Genomic DNA, 20,296 nt, shown 5'->3' with positions numbered 1-20,296 from the left:
GCCCTCCTGATGACATTTCATTTTGCTTTACAAGGACTTTTAGTAAATGCCTCTTAAAAACATAAAGAAACAAATACATTTTGAAAAGCCTAAACATAATTGAGTGCAGATCTTGGTTTTGTGCACGTGGATCTTATCTGAACAATTTCCAGCTACGGTTGTTTTCTCATTATCTTCTAAAAGTAGCAGTCTCCTCAGCTGTTAAAACCTATATCAGGACAGACCTGTTGCAATTTCATACTGAAAGCAATTTTTGAGTATAAAAATCATTTATCAAACGTGTCCCATCTAAAATAATTCCATTTCTATTACCATAGGGAAAGTGGCAAAAGACAGCAGGTAATCCACAACATGACCACTGGGGGTCATTCATTTTACACAAATATTCCAGTACAGGAAAGTATTTACTGTTTTTTTATAGGAAAAATATTTTAATAGAACTAATTATTTCTGAAGAGAACACCCAGAGATTATTATTTACACATATTAACCACCTGTGTTCTCTAATTTTAAATGGTAAGTGGGAAAAATGAATACTACATTGTTCAAAGACCTAGTCAGACTAATATCAAGTAACTGAAAAAAACAGATACCAAATTTAATATCTACAGGGAAAAAAAAATAAACAAGAAAAACCAAACAACACCATTTCCAGATTTTCTATTATGTTTTTAAGGGGTCAAAGGGAAAACTGTATCTGCTCTGACACAGATTATGAAAAATGAAGCACTGTGAACTCTGATTTACCTACTATGTTTTACTTCTGCTTTTGCAAACCTTTTTGCAGTCCTTCTAAACACTGCATAGAAGTTTCAGTGAAAACAGACCTGAATGCTAACAGTGAGAGCAAAACAAAGATTAGATTCATGATATTGTGTGTGCTAAATAAAATGTAACACAATCCTTAGAAGCATAAATCCTATATACTTGGTTTCAGTCAACCGTAAATATGACCTAAAAATAAACTACTGTTTAAAAATAAAACAAACGTAACATGCTCACCAAAGGTTGAAAAATTTTAAAGTAAGAAAATACATATCAGGTATTTGCATCTAGCATTCCATATTTTTAGAACTTAAGTAAGTAGCTCAATTTATTTTACATATAAGCTTTATTTGTATACATATTTCCATGTATTCAGTTAGGAAAATGAAGCACACTAAAATTGTGGTCTTTTTCAGTAAGAAATTACGAGTCATACATTGACAATGAATGATGTTGATTTCATTTTTCCAGTGAAACACTAAATGTAGTTATTTACCTACTTGCCAAACAATAGCTGTACATGTAAACAGATCACTAGACATACATATTAAAATTTAATTTTAAAACTTTAAATTCTCTCCAGCATAATAGTTACACCAGATATTTTGACTGCTAATTTCTGATCAAGAAATGATATGCTTATAGAAAGAGACCAGGCCTCCACTTCAGTTTATATTCTGACTCATTACTAGCTCCAATTTATTAGTTTTCATTCTCTCCCAGGCATACCTACTCTCTTTCCCATAGGCACACTCCTACTGCTATTAAGAGGGTATAAACAAATTTGGTGTAAAGATAATAATACACTCCAAAATATTTCTATAAAATGATAGGGTTCATAAACTATTCTAACAGATTTACTCCCACGGAAGCACAATAAACCTAATAAGCGGTGATACAAACCCAAATCCAAGCCCAATCAACTATATACAACCCACAGCTTTAAGACTACTCCTCTCTCTCTCTCTCTCTCCCATCTTCAACATTCCAAAATTATTTTTTCTACAGATTGGTTGTTTTTTGGGGTTTTTTTGAGTCATCTGCAAGCCCTGAAATCTCATCAGGCATTTTAGACTTGGCAAGATAACTTTTTCCTTTGCCAAAAGAGGAGGAAGTTCATGCAGTAATACACCCAGAAATCAAACATGAATATTGTATAGTGGGAAGAATCACTCCCTGTCTCTCTTTACATCTCCTGGCATGCTCATTTTCATTGGTTTTAGTCAATTAAGTAGTGTTGTTCATTTTAGAAGCAATTATTCCTTATTTGCTTTAGGAGCAAATAACTTCCACTTAGGTGAAAAATAATTTTTTTTTTTAAATTAGCCTGTATCTTCTGTATAAGGTATCCTCAACAATATAAATCATCCCAACAACACAAACGCTTCTTATGCTCTTAATTTAGTGATAACAAACAATGCCTTAGCAAGATTAACTTTTTCACTAATTTTATGGGAATGCTACAATCTCATACTAAATCTCATAATAAAACCATGATGTTCATCTTTTTGTACATCATGTTATCACTAAGCCTTCTAAATCTGTATCACAATGTGCCAATTAATTTAATTTTTGAAAAATCAAGATCACGAGGGACATGAATATAAATGCACTGAGAGTAAACTAAGAAGCAGCAATCTCCATGAAAAGAAATTGTACCTGACAGGATACCCTTTATAAAGTGGAAACTACCTGAAGTTAGACAAAGAAATTAGAAAAGAAGAGTCCCAGGTTGTTTACTCTCAGGTTTTAAATTAAATACACAACTTGCCCCCAAATTTATGACAGTGTTTACAAATCTGCTTACACTTACAGTACTTCAGAAAGAAGTGGAGCAAAATCAGAATTCAGATGTCTTCAAAATATTTTGCTTTGCATAGTTATAATTTGCCAGTTTAGAATTAAAATGAGTGAAAAAATATTTTACAGAATAAGGATCTAACTAAATACTGTTGAGTAGCTAGTTGAATGAGGGCTCTTATGCGGGGACCCACTCAATACACTGAACTGGCCTAAAAAATTCAACTTTTGTCAAATATCCTAGGAAGCTCACCTTCAGTAAATGGCATCTTCCCTCTTTTGCATATACCTGTGTATCAGTCAGTGACAACAGAAGACAGTTCATTGCAAAAGCTTTGAGTATTAGAAAGTTTGAAAAACCCCAAATCTGATTTCTATCACTTAAGGAGTCTGGAGTTTAGATCAACAATCTAATAATACAACTCTCACAAACACCAACTTTCATGTAATCATAATCACCATCACAGATCACAGTACGAGACAACTCAGTACCATCATGGGCTGCCCTGATGCTACCTCACTGCTAGTTCAAACAGGAATTTCTGGAGACAAAAAGGACAAGCAAGAAAGCATCACACCAAGTTAATAAAAGAAATTAACTTGCTATGAACTTTCTGAGTCCTGTATGTAAAAATGCATATTTTCTTACAAACAGGGTAACCAGATTCTGCTGCGATCAGCAACAGGGGTTGGCACACTAGCCACACAATGTCTAACACTGTAGCTTGGACCAGTCTAAAATGCACAGAGGGATTCACATTACTGCAATTCAGAGCTCATCTTTAGCCACCTGAAATATGCCTCCTTCAACTAGGACTTTGAAATTCAGTATTACTTGGCCTACTAAAACCAAAGCATAGGGAGAAAAGAATAATTGTTCAGGTAATTTGCAGGAATTCACTCATTCCTAACCCACAGAATATGCCACCACTCACCCCCAAAATCATTAGTTTTGGCAAAGCAAAGCAAGTACATTCCATTTTAATCTTGACTTACACAGAAACCAGTTTGTGGTCAAGCAAAGCTCCTGTGATGCCTGATATGGCAAGAAACCTGGATCTTGAGCTGTTGGAGCCACAAAAGCCCACTACAATGAGCAGGGGCCAGCTAAGCTGGTAACAAGTCAGTGTATGCCTCTCCAACAGTGACAATGGGGCAGCTTCTGAAACTGAAATCTGACTTCTCACAGGAAAACCTCCTGGAAAATACAGATGTATCCCCAGTCTGGAGTGATTCCAAGCTATTACAGACTCTCTTGGTACCATGAATCTGCAACTAGCACCCATAAGGATGTAAAGAGTCAAACTGATTTTGGACAACTCCATATCTCAGTTCAAATGCAACGTTTTGCTGAACAAAATATTTTGTCTTAATTAAACATTATAAATTTGTTATTTTTTCGCATTCTTTTCATGTTGAATAATCTAGTGTCTATATATGAGAGAGACTGTACCCCACACTTAGACTTAAGAACAGAGAGGAAGAACAACTCAATAAGATTATAATATAAAGCACAATGCAGATTGTTTTATGTAACATAATGGAATCATATTAAAAATTATGCATTCTTTAGAGATTAATAGATTTTTAGGTTTTAAACCACAGCAAGATGAAGTTTCACATCTTGGCAAAATCAGCCATGAAGAATTCAGTGTGGTAGTCTGCCCTTCAGCTGATCCAGCAGATGTGGTTAGCTTCCTAATTTCTGTTAAAGAATTCATTATGAATGTAAGATGTTGCAGATAAGTTGTAAACACTTCATTTTCATTGATACTGACAAGAACACTTCTCTGCTATTTGTCATTCATACTATATAAGTCTGTAAATAAGATATAAAAGCTATAAGTAAATACATAAATGATAGCCCTATTTGGGATAGATTTTAATTTTACTTAAATTCATTTTGCAGGTGACATATGCCTGACATTGCTGAACCCTGGAAAATTCAAGTCCCTTGTTACTTGATAGGAAAAAAAAAGTAGTCATTCCTCATTTTGCAAAAAGCAAGAAGCTTCCGATAATCAAGGTCACATACTTATATGATTCATTCTAAAGTATCATGTGAGGCAGAGAGTAGAGGATGATTAAAAAATAATAAAATCTCATGCGACAATATAGTTCCTTGGGAAGTCCCCACCTTACTAGTGCCTGAGTAATCAGAGGAAGGGAACTTTGGCTTTACTGACTCACATCAAGATGTTCCAGCAATTTTTTTTTTCTTTTGTTCCCAGTTTTATTCTAAACATTAAAAAAAAAACCAAACACAGTTACTTTTGTACTGATATGAATTCATTTCCTAATTGTTGCATACCTTTTTCCACGTTGTGTCTTTTATTCATCAACATCAAACTATAGGAATGAATAAATCTCACTGTAATCTCTCACAGCATTACAGAAACTAAGACAAAGAAAATAGGTTTTCTTCTTCCATACAAGTCATCACTGAATATAATACGAGATGTAGACCAGTGAATAGAAACCATATTGTTTGTAATACGTTTGGGGTGTGTGCTGGTTTTTTTGGTGGTTTTCTTTTTTTTTCCTTTTTTTTTTTTTTCCCCTGCAAACACTGTTGCTAAGACACAGGGATGTGAACAGTGACAGGATATATTTTCCAGGACATAAATGGAGATGAGTCTATATTCCACTTAAACTACCGAATGCCTTAAGCGGAAGGGAGTTACTTGTTTCTGTTTTCTGTCATCCTAATATTTTATACAAAGATATGTAGGATTAGCAGGCTTTGAAACAAAGTTGATGGGGTTTTTTTCTAATGCAGCAATACAGTTTCTAGGTAGGTATGGTAGCACTGAAACACACTAATAAAATGCAGATGGAATAAATATTCCTCAAAACAGAATAGAATATGTAGTTATTCAGAGAAATTGATTTCATATGCATTTCTGTAATGGACTTCAACCCCAAAATTTGGATTTAATTAAAAAACAAAGTGTACATTATCTGTTTGACTATAGTGTGTACTAGTATTCTGCTCGTTTCTATTTACAGGCTTTTACAAGAACTAACAAACTAATGCTACTGCAGTGAAAGTGTCCAGAAGAAACAGAAACACACATTTCTTATTCTATTTATCAAAGAATTTTTCTAACTATTCTGTACATCACAGAAGTTGTGACACAAACTGGTAGAACAAAGAGAAATATAAGCCACTACAGCAAAGTACTGTGCTGATCTATGCCCACAAACTATTCAGATCAAACAAGTTTTAAGAACCCATTTTCAGAAATGTTATTTCCATACAGACACATAAAAATATAGTATTATGTAATATGTGCTAACCCACACATATAATATGTGAGCATGCACTGAAGACAGGTTTCACCAGTTGGAAAGAAATTAAATCCTGGGCTTCACTTCAAATAATACATGTTACTCTTGGGGTGTCCTGTGCAGGGCTAAGGGTTGGACTCGATGATCCTTCTGGGTCCCTTCCAACTCAGCAGATTCTGTGATTCTGCAATAGCTTCTATAAAGCGAACTAAAGGAAACGTTTTCTTCATGATTAATATCATGATATTATTTTTGCACTGGCTAAATGGGCTGCAGTAAAAACAGAGAGTACTACATTAATTTTGCCTTTCATAAATAGTTATCATGTTTTTCATAAATAATCAGGGGAGAATAAGAAAATGTAAGTATTCATTGAGAAAAAGCCCTCAAAAATCACTGAAACTGTAATGTCCAGCAGTACCCAATTTGGACTGCAAAATACTTGCGCTGAAATGCTAGATATAAAATGGAAATGCCAAAGAGTTCCAAAAAAAAATCCCAGCAAATCTGCACAATGATCCAGTCTAAAACTTCATACTATTTTAAGAAACTGAAAATCAGTTTATTACGTTCAGTTAACAAAAAAAAAGTGGGGATTAAAATATTATTTGCACATGTTAGAGACACTTCTACAATATATCAGTGGAAAGATCACTAACAGGAAAAAAAAAGAGGTAAATGGAAGATGAAGCCAAATATTTAGATTGAAAGCTAACATACATTTTTAACAGCAAGGTCAGTGAAGCACTGCAAGTAGTTCTCCAGGTAAATGGAAGACTTTGTATCACATTACATCTTTAAAGGGAAGTCTAAATATCTTTCTGATCAGAAGACATTTGTTTAAAGCTAAATACTGTATAAACTGCTATATTAAGAAATGTGACAAAATTATCACCATAGGCCCTTTGGCATAAATTCCAGAACCAGTGGTATTTCACAATCTCATTTAGCCTTTTTCCCAGTCTACAGCCACAGTTATTAAAAAAAATTAAAGAAATCCTTAACTTATCACAACATCTTCCTAGGCATTTAAGAATTAAATGAGAAAAGTTAAATATGTCATAGTTTTATAATAGATAAGCAATCACCAATAGTGCTTCAGGAGGAATTTAATTTTTAGCCTTATTCCTTCTTTATAAAATTTCCAAAATCAATAAACAATAGAATCCATTTCAACTGATGTTTCCTTCATTTAGCACTCACAGTTCAAAGAACTTCTCCAGTACCCTGTTGCAATTTGATTTTAGTTAAGGCAAGACAAAATAATCCAGAAATTACTTTCACTCTTTTCTCTTTTTGCTTTTATTCTACTCCCTTAATTTTACACAAAACATTTGCAACATTTCAGATCCACAGTAGAAGTGTAATACTGTGTTACAGAACTTTATAAGGCGACTGATACTCTGACTGATACTCTGAATAGTAATTTTTTTATTCATTTACTCTGAATACAAGTTCACGAATCCTACTTCTCACTTGAATTTCATGATATCAATATAATGTAAGTCACAAAAACAAAATTTCAAATGCAAGGTGAGAAAAAAAAGCTTATAATTAAGTTATAAAAGAGCTTTGCAATAATTTAAGTATTAGTAGTATTCAGAAAGATTATGTGCAGTGAAGAACGGATATTCTGTAAATAATAGTATATCAACTGTTGACTTCTGTACTGCCTCCTATTTTTTAAAATTTAGGTCACCTATGAGTGTTGTGACTAATACAACTGTGAATAGCAGAACTAACTATCAGTTATCTGAGTTCAGATACATTAAGTGGTCTTTTACTCAGAATTAATACTGTTTAATAGTATAAATATAAATAACATTAAAATACACTCTACATATTCAATATATTTTTATTCTAATAATTCCATTTTTTCATAGGAATAGATAGAAACTGAGCCATCTTTGCTGAAAAATTACCTTTCTCAGTAGAGATTGAGTATAATTAACAGACATTGAAATACTTACATGCAAATAGAAAATTTCTTTGTTCTGTGAAAACCAGTAACAAGAACAACACCCATGGCTGATGCACTAACTTTTAGGGCTATTAGCATCAGACTTGCATTGCCCAATAAATCTTACAGGAAGTCTAGCAAACTCGTGCAATTATCTGATTTATAGGATAATTGTTGCAATAGGATGTTGCAAAGAAACCAGCTTGCACAAAATTCACTATTTCTAATACTTCCCAAGGTACAGCCTGTGAGAAATACAAATCTGCAAATCTCCCAAAAACGCATTGCATTGATTCAGGTTTATGCACCACAGTTGTTCCGCTCACGTGGCTGACCCTCATTTTTGAGGCCAAATAATTGCTGTCAGTACCAGATGAATAAATATACCACAAGCTAAAAATCTTGCTAACAGTCTGCCCCAACTCCCTGTAATTGCACTAGATTTGACAAGAGTAAGAAAAACTTTATGAGTATTAAAGTGAGCAAGATCTACTAAAATGCCACAAATTGCCATTTTAATATTAATCACATTCATATTAATACTTTCTCTTATTGAGGCTTGTATAGGGTATTCTATTAAAGGTACCTTATGTTGAACACAGCTCACAGCTTATCACTTTTCTCTAGCAGCACTCTTTCTGTGCCTCATAAATAAAAGAATAACATTACTGTAATGTTCCATTGCAATTTTTCTTCTGTACACACTAATCAGACCTTACAATTCCCTTTGCAAAGCTGGTGTTCTGTCAGGTCTTAGAGGGTTTTAAAAACAAAACAAAACAAAAAAAAGAAATGGGAGGAGGAGGGGTGGCCAGGGGTGGAAGAAAGGTGTGATAGTGATGTTCATTAAATTGCACCAGATACCTATAAAGGCTCAAAACGTCTGCAGGGTACAAGGAAGGGGGGGAAGCACGCAGATATTCATGTTCATGTGTATGGGATTTCCTTTTTCATTTTTTCAGTATTATTGCATTCCAGCTCTGGTGTTCACTGAAGAGAGAGCTTTTTTCCCCTAGTTGCTTAATTAACATGGCACAGTTGGCCCTGTGACTCTGTTAGAAATGACACATGCGTCAAAAGCAGAATGGGTGTCCTTGCTGCAAGGAATTCTATTTTTAAGCAGAAATGACTCATCAACTACTGGGGTGTCCCAAAAGCTACAATTTGTCAAGCTGTCGGGAGAAAAGCAAGGAAAAAAAGGAAAAGAGGTCACATCTTTATTTGTATCTGTAGCTTGAAAAGCAGAGGGGTAAGGCACTGATTACACATTCAACTCCACTCTGAAAGGCAATCTTCTATTCAAGCCATGTTTTGATAACAGCTCTATGGTATCTGGTATTTTTAAAACCTCGTCTGAGTTATCTCCTCTTTTATATTATATAGATCTGGAAATTTGTTCAGTGCTAAGGACGAATGCTTCTAACTCTGTGCACATCTGTCTACATAGAAAGAAAGCATGGGACAAAGTATTTGCAGATGCATTTTCAGATGCTTTGGATTAAAATAAGGAATGCAGAGATTCATTAGGAAAGAGGAAAAGGACAAAAACTAGAAAAAGGTTCTGTATATAAATTATATACTAGAGTGTGATTTTGAAAAGGATTCAAATTGTAATTTAGGAATATATTCCCACAGCATACTGGAAACATATTAAGCAGCATGGTATGAGTTTGTGAAAACGGAAGCAAAAGTGAGAAGGCCATAAATGTGATCTATATGTTTTCATTACACAAACTGACCTTCAAATTATTGCATAGGTGGTGAAAACAAACAGGCAGGTTTGCTGAGAACTTATTCCCAGTGAAAGTTACTGGAAGCTAAGCTTCAATTAAATGCTAGTCTAAAATTTTTTTATCCATATTTTTTAAGTCAGATCCGAGTCATTATCCAAAAAGTGTGTATGTAAGCATAACAGTGTCAATAAGGTTATTACTTTATTGATGCATTATAGACAGTAAATTATTGTTCAGAAACAACAGTGATTAGTAAATTGTAACTCAAGCCAAGTAAGAGTTTGTTCTTTAGAAGCTGCAACAGCAATATCACATATAATTTTCAAAATAAATTTAAAAGACTAGCAAACCCCAGGAGTGGGAAACTGAGATGTTCTATTGCGATCATTTTTTATCCATAGGCATGGATAGAATTTTAAAAAGGACACTGGTTCTGAGGTTTTGAGATAACAGAGGCTCTTTTAACACTGTGGTTTCACTGGACTCCGAGACTTATGAGTTCATGCAGGGATATGAATTGAGTATGGCATCAAAACTAATACAAGATTTATGCATGCAGGGCAGCAGAGGATAAACTACAGAACTTAAAACATAGTTTAGAAGTATGGTTTTCTAAACCTGCCTGATTATGCCTGACATCTGCTCTGAACCTACAGGTGAAAGACCTTTCTTACTCTTGCACAAATCAAACTTTGAGATCCTGCCCTACAAAAGCTAATGGAATTTTGAGCAGATGGAGACAATCTTCCCAAAACACAGCTAGCAAGCAATGACAACAGACAGGAATCAACTAGAAACAGCTGTCAATTTGCAGTCCTTTATCACCTTCATGTTTAAGCTGATGCCTTTGAACTTCTCAGTACACAAAAGCAGAAACAATTAATTGGAGAAGAAAGATGCAGTTTGGCACAGAGGAGCATTGAATACCAGTTAGTGTTATTCAAATGCCCTTTACCACTGGGCACTTGCTTGGAGAAAAATTGCCAGGTGAAGCAACAATCTGCTGTAGTCTTTGTTGAGCCATTGCCTTCCCCTCCATCCCTTTAAGGAGATCAGGTATCCCACAAAACACTACCCAGCAGAGAGGAAAGAATTTGACTCAGAACTAGATTATAACATAGATGTGCAAATATATGGGTTTAAATTTACTTCTTGCAAACAGCTCCAGAACCATCAGTGTAAATGCATTTGTCATGAGAGCCATTTTTCACGAGGTGCCAGAACTGATGTGCAACACAGGAAAGGGAAAAAGAATTGTCTGCTTGGTGGTATTATAAATGAATTTGTTATTCATTTTCAGACAAGATACAAAATGCTAACATCTAATATCAAATTCTCAGAAACATTCCTATATGTCTACACACAGCCTCTGAATTAAAAATAAAATTCTAACTGACCAGTCACACTAAAAGACCAAACTCTTATCTAAGTACTTTTGACCTTGAACTGCAAAGCAACATGTTATGAAAACAGTTTCCCCTGGGCCAGAAATGATCACACATCTTCCTTGTACTTGGATCCATTTCAGTCTTTTGACAGTCTCTGGGTTTATCCTAATAAGTAAGAAACTGTGTTACAAAACATGAGGGTGTTAAATGTTCACTTTTTATCAATAGTATTTTCTGGCAAAAAATATGCTTGTAAGATTGAAATTCTATAGACACCCCTGCCACTCTGCAGGCTTAGATCTTCAGAGCAACAAAATGGTCTTCATTTCCTTTGAGTGTTGCAGGTCACATGGTCAGCTTTACATTTCAGAAGACATAATAATCAGATATTCTAACATCCTACCAGCCAGAGTATCACCAAGTATAACTTGTACAAGTAAGATACCGGAGATGTAGGAAATTCCACAGTTATCTATCTTTTCCAGTATTTCACCACTGTCACAGCTATCAAACTTTCCTTAAGTTCCAAACTAAATCTTCAAAGTTGTAAATTACATAGATTTTATAGTTTCTTCAAACACCATGGAGATGATCTTTGGGGACCATTCCATTTACATATTGAAATGATGCCATGTCTGTCCTCCCTGCCTCACAAAGTTGAGGGTTGTATCCTTCCCCAGTCTAAACAAACCCTTTTCCAACAACCACTCCACATTCCTTTATCTGTCAAAAGAATTTTTCTAAACTTTTAATGATTCCTGTTTCTCTCTAGACTTTTTAATCAGTTTGTCTACATATTTCTGATAGAAGCATGCTTTGAGGCCTTAACAATGCTTAAGATATTCTTCAGGCATTACTCTAGAAATTGCACTGCTGTGAAATTTTTCCTTTCCACAAAAAATATGAAGACAGATTTTAGTGTAAAATCCCGCTCCTCTGAAAAAGCCTTGTTATGTAAATACAACTAACAGGCTATTCAAATTAGACAACACTTAATTCAGACCAGAATTTCCTCCGATCATCCTTAAAAGAAATAAACTGTTTGAGACAAATATGTCTTGCTCTCCTAAAAATGTGCCACTGATAGAGATTTTTGCCTATGTCGAAATCAAATTTGTCAATTCAGTAGAAACTGGAGAAGGAAAAACTAATAGCCAAATGTTTCAAAAAGCCATTAGTAAATTCTGCCTAGCCCTTAAAAAGAAGGATCTGATTCCTGAAATACAGTACTCTCATTTTTCCAGCTATTTTAAAATGACAAAAATTTAAACCACATAAAAATTGGATCATGAAAAAATCAGGATTTAGCTTCTTGATGATCAAACTCTTAAGCCTGATATGCTCAGTATAAACACATTAATTTAAGTGACAGATATTTACATAGTGGCCCATCTGGCAACATTTTAATACAAATAAAGTCACTAAATATCACTGCATGTATAAAGTTTAGTTATTTCAAATTACTGACTTACTTCTGGAATAACAAAATTATACAATCTTGAACTTCAGTGATTCCTTAGCACAGCATGCAACTGGCTGCAGCTGGAAAGCAGCTTTCCAGAAGAGTCTGAGGTCCAGAAGCTCACTATAAGCCATCATTGTGCCCTTGTAGTTAAGAAGGTCAGCAGTATTTTCCAGGCTGCATTAGGAAACGTGTCTCCAGCATGGAGACACAGACATAGGGGAGCAAGACCAGTGAAGGGCCACAAAGATTGTTAAGGGACTGGAGCCCTGTCATACAAGGAGGGCTGAGGGAGTACTGAGGGACTCTTCTGTCTGAAAAAGATAAGGCTCGAAGAATCTCATCAACATCTATAAATACCTGATGGAGTCTCCCTAAGGTATAAAGAAAACAGAGCCAGATTCTTCTCAGTCATACTCAGTGACAGGCCAAGAGGAAATTACAATTACTGAGATCTCTTACAAGGTCTAACACTTCAAAATTTACCCATTGCAATTTATCGCATCATCAAGGTTGGGTATCGTGATTACTGAGAATTTCCGTGTAACAACAAGGAGTAAAAACAGTATCCAGAAACCTCCTCAGAGCTTGATTTGCCAATTATTATGGAAGGAAGCTTTTTTGTTTGCCATTTTATCTGAAATTCATTCACAGTACTTCTTATTTAATTCATTTGCAACAATTAATTTTCACCACTGAGTAAACACAAACTACTGGCATTGATTAACAGAAACTTCATTGCATGGTTGGTGTAGAGAAATCAGAATATTTGCATATTGCCTTTCTGTACAACTAGTGAAAAATCAGTGTAATCCAATGTCATTTCATTAATGTGATAAACACATACAGAGAAATTATCTTTATTCATTATTATAATCTCCTAAATAGATTGGAAGAGTTGTTCAGGTAGTGTTTGACAAATTTTACTTGCATATAATTTATGAAACTTGAGCTCTCTGAACAAGTCAGAGACCAAATGCAAAGAGATGGATAGCACACGAAACATGCATCCGATTTTAAAGGTATGCCCTAGTACATCCAGCTTTTTTAGAAAATTCAAGGAAGAGAACATTTATAATGGCTGGTGATCAAGGGAAAGATGTCTACCAACAAGCCTAGAAAACATACAATCATACCTAATCCCTCTGTCCTAGGGAGCAAAGTGCATAGTAACACATGGGCAATAATTACGTGGATTTTTTCCCCTCCGTTGTGGTTTGTTTCTTTTGCTTTTTGCCTTATAATAATCACATTACTGCTGCTGCAGGATTTTACTCATAATTAGCATCATCTGTAGCTCAAAATGCCTTCCTTCTTTCTGGTATTCGACTGCCTGCAGAGGCCATGCATTGAGTTGCAAACCTGCCTGACTTTGACTGCAGCATGCTAATATGAAAGCAATGAATCTTAGCTATGGACATTTTCCCATGAAAATTTGCAGAGCAATGAAGAAAATTATAGTTCATTGTCACAAATAAGGCTTTCTTCTGCAAATCACATTTCAATTAAAGCAATAATGGTTTATATTCATTTACCTATTACAAACATGGTAAAGACAAAATTAGACTTTACTTATAACAGAAAATCTTATTTAATGCTGTATCAGTTTAAAGGGTGCTGACAATCTTTTTAAGCCACAGATTTTGTCATTTACTGAGAATGAGCAGCAGGAAAAACTCAAGTTATAATTTTTTTTATAATAGCAAAAACCAAGTGACTTGAAAATAATCACTTGAGAAATTCACTTACATATTTAAGGTAAATTTTCTTTATATCAGAAAATTACACCTATCACTCTGTTTGACAATTGAGCCGTTAATAAAATAAGGAGCTCTTTTTAGGAATTAAAAGTTTCTTTTTCCTTCTTTGTGTAAAAAGAGGTGGCGAGAACACATATAACTGGATTTACTTCAGCATAGAACAAAATTTATCAGCCCACAGAAATGGCCAGAAACTGATGCACTATTAACAAAATTAAAATTAACAAAATATTAAAATTGACAAGGCCACCAACTGCAAGGTACTATGGGAGCCAGTCTGTATTCTTTCCCAAGAATTCTCATTACAAAAAGAACAATACAGTTTTTAATCTACTTGCCAAGATACAGACCATTGTAATTTTAGCAATTTGAATAATGGTAAATATAATCTAACAGCATTTCCTTGAATCAGATCCCAGAATTTCAAGTCAACTTCTACATCTCTTGTCACGCACCATGAAAAAAATATATCTATTAACTCTAATGTGTACTTAATATAAAGGAAGGCTCTTAGTGTGGGTTAATGAGATTAATAAGAGAAAGAAGAATTTTATAAACATAATTAAAATATTTTTGCATGAGTAAGTTTCACTATAAGTAGGAAAGCTTGGAACAAAGCTTAGTGCTATTTAAGCCCTACTTACTTAATTCCTCAAATATGAAGATGGAAATGCTATGTAAAATTCTGCACACACTCAAAATATTGGTAAATGCATATTTAAGAGGATAGAACCCTGAACTGCACAGGATATCCTCAGCAAAATGATACAGCATAGATCTAAAACTGGTTACTGGAGAAAAAAAACCCAGCAATCTTGTACACTTATATGTCTTGCAGATTGAAAAGAAAAAAATACACTCAGAAAACCAAGTTGTAAACTGAAATCCGTAATAAAATCTTAGATCAAGATGAACTTTCTCTAAGAACTGATTTCTGATCATATTAGACACATCCAAAGTTTTTTTTATACATCAGGCCAGTGGCATCCACTCAAAATTCAGATGCAGCAGCATTGAATTGTTGATTTATAATTGAAATTAAATTATATTACTTTTTCCCCAAAGGGCCATGAAACTCAGAAAGAATCACCAAAATGTTCTGCAAATTATTCCATGTAATATGGAAAAGTTTAATGATTTGTAATGAAAATGAGACTGGTACCTAAAAACACTTGAGCGTTGATGTTTATACAGATTTACTGAACTAGGCAGTTAAACTTCCTACCTCATACATCTTTGTAAAAGGGGTAACACAGCCTAAACAAATGAGAAAGATGTAAATTCCCTTGGGCAGTAACTATAATAAATTTAAATAAATCATCCTCATCAGGCTTGGAGTATTTCTATAGAACATTTTGCTGCACAAAATCAAATGTCTTTCAGAAGACAAACATGGCAGCAGTAGCAAACAAGCAGGAAAGCCAAACATGGTACACAGTCACAACTTATCCTCAAATATTCCCACAAAATAACAGCGTTCATAAGGACCTGAAATAAAGTGTCGCTTAGGTAAAAAATATTTTTGCTAGTAAAAAATTCCAAGAGACTTTTCTCCTTGTGCTGTCACACGGGAAACTCCTGTGTGTCTATAAACAGAATATTTATTTCCAATGAACCCTTCCTGATATATTACCATACAATGTCAGGAAACCAGCGTGAATCCTTCAAAACGAATCAAGACTTTTCATGTTGTATTTTTTTGTTAGGCAACTTCTAGTATAGAATCTCTGATGTGTTTTCAGCTGATATTACTACTAAGCAAGTAGGCAGAATAACGTAGGTTGGAAGAGACCTTTTAGATCATCAAGTCTATTTGTTAATACTCATGGCTAAATGGCATTTTTATGTACAATTCTAATAAAGTACAATGTGACACAGTATTGGAAAAAAATAGCTATTTAGGAATAACTATGCTAGTGGCTCTGAAAAAAACAACTCTAAAAGCTAATCTGAAAGACACATGTGAGTAGAACATACAAAGCCAGTTGTAAGACTTCATTTTTTTCACTTTGTCATTGATGGGTTCTATGATTTCTACATTGACATCAGTTTTCAGGGAAGGGAAGGTAAACTTCAAGAGACAGGACAGTAACAACTGGTCATTAGAAAGTAATCTGTTAGGCAAAAAAAAGAAAAAGTCTATATCTATAGTTGCATATTACATTATATTGCACCCCAGAAGAGAATCCAGAACCAGAGCACAAAAGGATATTCACAACATAAACAGTTTCCATGCTACTGCCATTACAAGAAATAGAAAATAGGAGCCCTTAGTTCCCAGTTTAGCAGAAATTCAAGCTCTCTGCTAATGCTTTTACTGACCATGCCTAAAGATGATCATGGCAAATGTTATTCTCTATTCTAGTCAAGTCAGTAATCCAGTACAATATGCAGAGGTCAGAATGACAAACGGAAATGAAAATGGGCAATGCATCCAATGCATCTCTAGTACTGATGTAAATAACACTCAGAGAAGTACTTCTATATGTATTTGCTAAAACACCTTTTACATGCAGAAATATAGAAAGGAAAAATAAACAAAGGAAGGAGGAAGTTTGTGAAAACTACATATAAAAAAGCACATAAAATTAAAAAGCATTGGCAGACACCAAGCTTTATTCTACTGCAGCACATTCAGTAGACTCCCAACAACTGTGTAAAGTCAGATTTTCCTCTTAATAAGAAGATAATTCCACTATTTTCTTACCTTGAAAAATTAAATGATGACAAATTTTAAAGGAAACATGAATAGGAAAAGAACCATCATTACAATAATGACGTTATTCTGTACTGAAGTAGATCTGCTTATGACCTCTTCTTTGAATGTTGTGCTGTTATTCAAACCAAAAATGGAAGATAGACATCAAAGTGAAAAAAAATCTCTAAAAATAAAATGTAATTATTTGGTTATTTGTTACCTAAAGATTAAAATAATTATGTGGATAGTATTTATAAAATCTCTTTTGCAAATGTTTCATATTTATCTGCTATTCCTAATATTGAAAAATACCACTGACCAAGAAAACATTTTATGAATAAGATTCCAAAAATAAAGGAAGGAAAGAGTCTAGTCCATAGTAATAAGTGAAACATTTCCTAACAGGATGTGACTGAACTTACATGACAGAAATGCCAAGATTGTAATTTCTCTGCTAAATAAATTTTCAGTTTAAGGACTGAAATCTTCCATTAGTTGCTACAACACATCACTGAAAGTGTACATATTCAGTTTAAAGAAAAATATTCTACATACACCTTGTGGAGACAACAATTCAAAGTGGTTTCTTGTAAAAAGTATGAGCACTGAATAATATTAAGAATAATCTTAACAAAAGGACTGGATGAACCTCTACAGTTTTCAAAATTAGTAACCTTCATTCTTTCCACCAAGAATGATTGTTTTTGTGATTTTGTTTAGAACCTTTCCCAAAAGGTGAATTAAGAGCTGCTTCTTACTAAGAAATTCAGTCAGTTCAGACCAAAGCAGATCACAACTGTGCTTATATTTTGTAATGAAGTATAGTGCAGAATTCCTAAGTTTGTGCCAGAAACAGAATTAGTACACACATATTCTATAGCAACACAAAGCTATTTAACTGGCTCTGCTGAAATGTAGGACTAACTGGTACGGAGGATGCTGATGAAGCTGTGCTATTTTCTGACCTCAGATCTCTCCAAATAGCACTGCACTGGGCACGCCATTTCATCTGGTACTAGTCTGGCAGTGTCTGTTAGAGTCATGAACTGAGTAGTATAAAAATGCTCTTAGCTTTTTTTGTGAGAAGAGGGTACTCTTCTCACAGCTGTGACAGCCTTCATACTGGTGTGTTCCACCACAATTAATCACGACACACATGCTTGCCTGACAAAACTATGTGATCTTTTCACTCCTTCCTTCAGTATCTAAGAAAATGACGTTGTTTTTCCCATCTTTCTTCATGCCCCTTAAGTAGGAAGTCATGCACGATTCCTTTGTGGACACACCTGTCATTGCATCTGCAAATCTAGTGACAGATTAGGAATCATGGATGAATAAATAAGTGGCATTTCTTTCAGACAACTCCTTACACTAGTACTCTTCAGCTTTGGATTGAAGTCACGGTTTTTGTCACTGCACATATAAGATCAAATACCAGCTAAGAGTCCATGGCACGGGCAGAACACAACAGCTATGGAACGCATTGTTAAGGGAAAGCAGACAATGGTATGTGTCACCATCTGTCTGGTGTGAGCATTAGATCCTATTTGTCTGCTCTGTTCCTGGTCAAGCTGTAGTCTCTGTTGTCCCAGCTGTTTTGTTGAGGATAACACAAGCATTCCTCTCGTCCTACCTTCATTAGTTCCCGTTTAACCAAAGTTTCAAAGGAATAACTTTTCCAAGCATGCACTCGTGGATCTGAAATTGACTCATATATCACTATATTTGATTCTACATTGCTGAAATGGGTGTTAGATCAGATGCTAATACAGAATAAAGCAGAATTTTTCCTTTAAGCAATATATCTGAGTTGTTTCTAACATGAATTAAACTACTAATGAGCATTAAAAAAAAAAAAAAAAGACCAAGATGTACATGTGGAAATAAAGGAGGGTAAGAGAGAAGAAAGAAGGAGAAAACCAAAGAAAAAGTATGCAAGTAGAGTACATTAACTTGAGGTTGCTGAATTTGAACTGCAGCAGGAGCTAAATGTTGACTGAAAACCAAGAGAAATGCACAGTTAAAACACTTGTTGATCAAGCAGCCAATAAGCCAGTAGCAGTATATGGAATAGGTGGCCCACAGAAAGCATCCTAGAGACATCTCCCATGTTGTCAGTTTTGCTCTTCTTGAGGAAAACAATCAAAGACTACAAAAATGCAGTGCCGAAAATTCATCAGATAATCCAATAGTTTCACAAAATTGCTCCGACACATAGCTGTAGCTTTTGTTGATTCAAAATTGGAACATAAGTGGAAATGGGTTTTATTCTATTTTACACTTTTGACCTGGACATATAAGCATCCAGAAGCTTTGCCACTGGGCTTTTAGAAGTTTTACAAAAGATCTTCAGAAAAGTACCACCTTATGTACTTCACTGGTGACAAATTAAATTTCAAAAATTAATGAAAACTCATTGCAATGCTAAGAAGAAAAAAAATTTTTCTCTCTTCAAGAGAGCTCAAGATAGAACTTGAGTTTTCCCACCACTTGGCTCGTCTCTGTAAAGAACATCTCTACCTTAGTTATTTGGGTTATGCTTGACACACTGACGGCTTCAAACTCACAAAATACAGAGCTGACATCCATGTATCCAAGAATATCTTTTGCTGGTGCTAACACCTTCCTAAATATCAGTATGTACAGATGTCAACAGTGGTATGTCTGACTTTCTGAGTCACAGAACAATTGTTTTAGAACACGGCCACTACCATTACAGACAGCTAGGTGGGCTCACATGGAGTGATTTAGGCATACAATCACAACCTTAACCATTGCAGTAATGGCAAGCCTCAAACTAGTTCAGAGAAAAGCATTAAGCATGTTGTCAAAGAACCTCAAAATGCTATTGATATTTTGAATATCATCCTCCAAAAAGAATTTGAATTCAAGGAAGAGTGCTCTTTTAAGTCCCCTTTTATTCTTCTGTGTTAGGCTACCAATTTGCCTTTTACAACACTGTGACCAGTTTGATATGAAAACAATATCAGAATATATTCCAAGTTACACCAGTTTGTATCAAACCATCACCTCAAAAGGTCAGGATGAAACTTTCTATTGCCTGGTCAAAACTACAACACTAGAAGATAACATTGGTGTAAATCTAAAAAATATTGAGATGCTTCAAAGACTTTTACTGGTTCACGTTATCTTGGTAGAAATCTATCAAACCCAGAAGCTGGAAATATGAACAGATATGCAACATATAATGCTGTACTGTCTAATTAATTCAAAGGTTTTCAGAACTGTTCCTGTCAGTCTCCTAAGACACCTTTTTCTTCCTGTAAACTGCAATTTTTTGACAAATATTATTGGCCTGTATATCCTATCCCAGTCTTGAATTTGAAAGATTCTACACCTGCATAATGAAAACAAAAATTGTAATTTTGCAATAGTATGTATAATCTCAACACACAAAAGTAGCTTTTCTCTCTATTTA

The 20,296-nt window shown here is 34.6% G+C and overlaps 1 protein-coding gene across 41 annotated transcripts in view; it reads right to left on the bottom strand.

The window, feature by feature from the left end:
• KCNMA1 (potassium calcium-activated channel subfamily M alpha 1) overlaps positions 1 to 20,296 on the bottom strand; it is a 471,638-nt gene that overhangs the window by 236,015 nt on the left and 215,327 nt on the right. The window lies entirely within an intron of this gene.

This window comes from Lepidothrix coronata, unplaced genomic scaffold (assembly GCF_001604755.1).
Source record: "Lepidothrix coronata isolate B3197 unplaced genomic scaffold, Lepidothrix_coronata-1.0 Scaffold17, whole genome shotgun sequence".
Lineage (NCBI taxonomy): Eukaryota > Metazoa > Chordata > Aves > Passeriformes > Pipridae > Lepidothrix > Lepidothrix coronata.
Note: the sequence above shows the minus strand (reverse complement) of the source record. Positions and strands in the feature narration are given on the sequence as shown.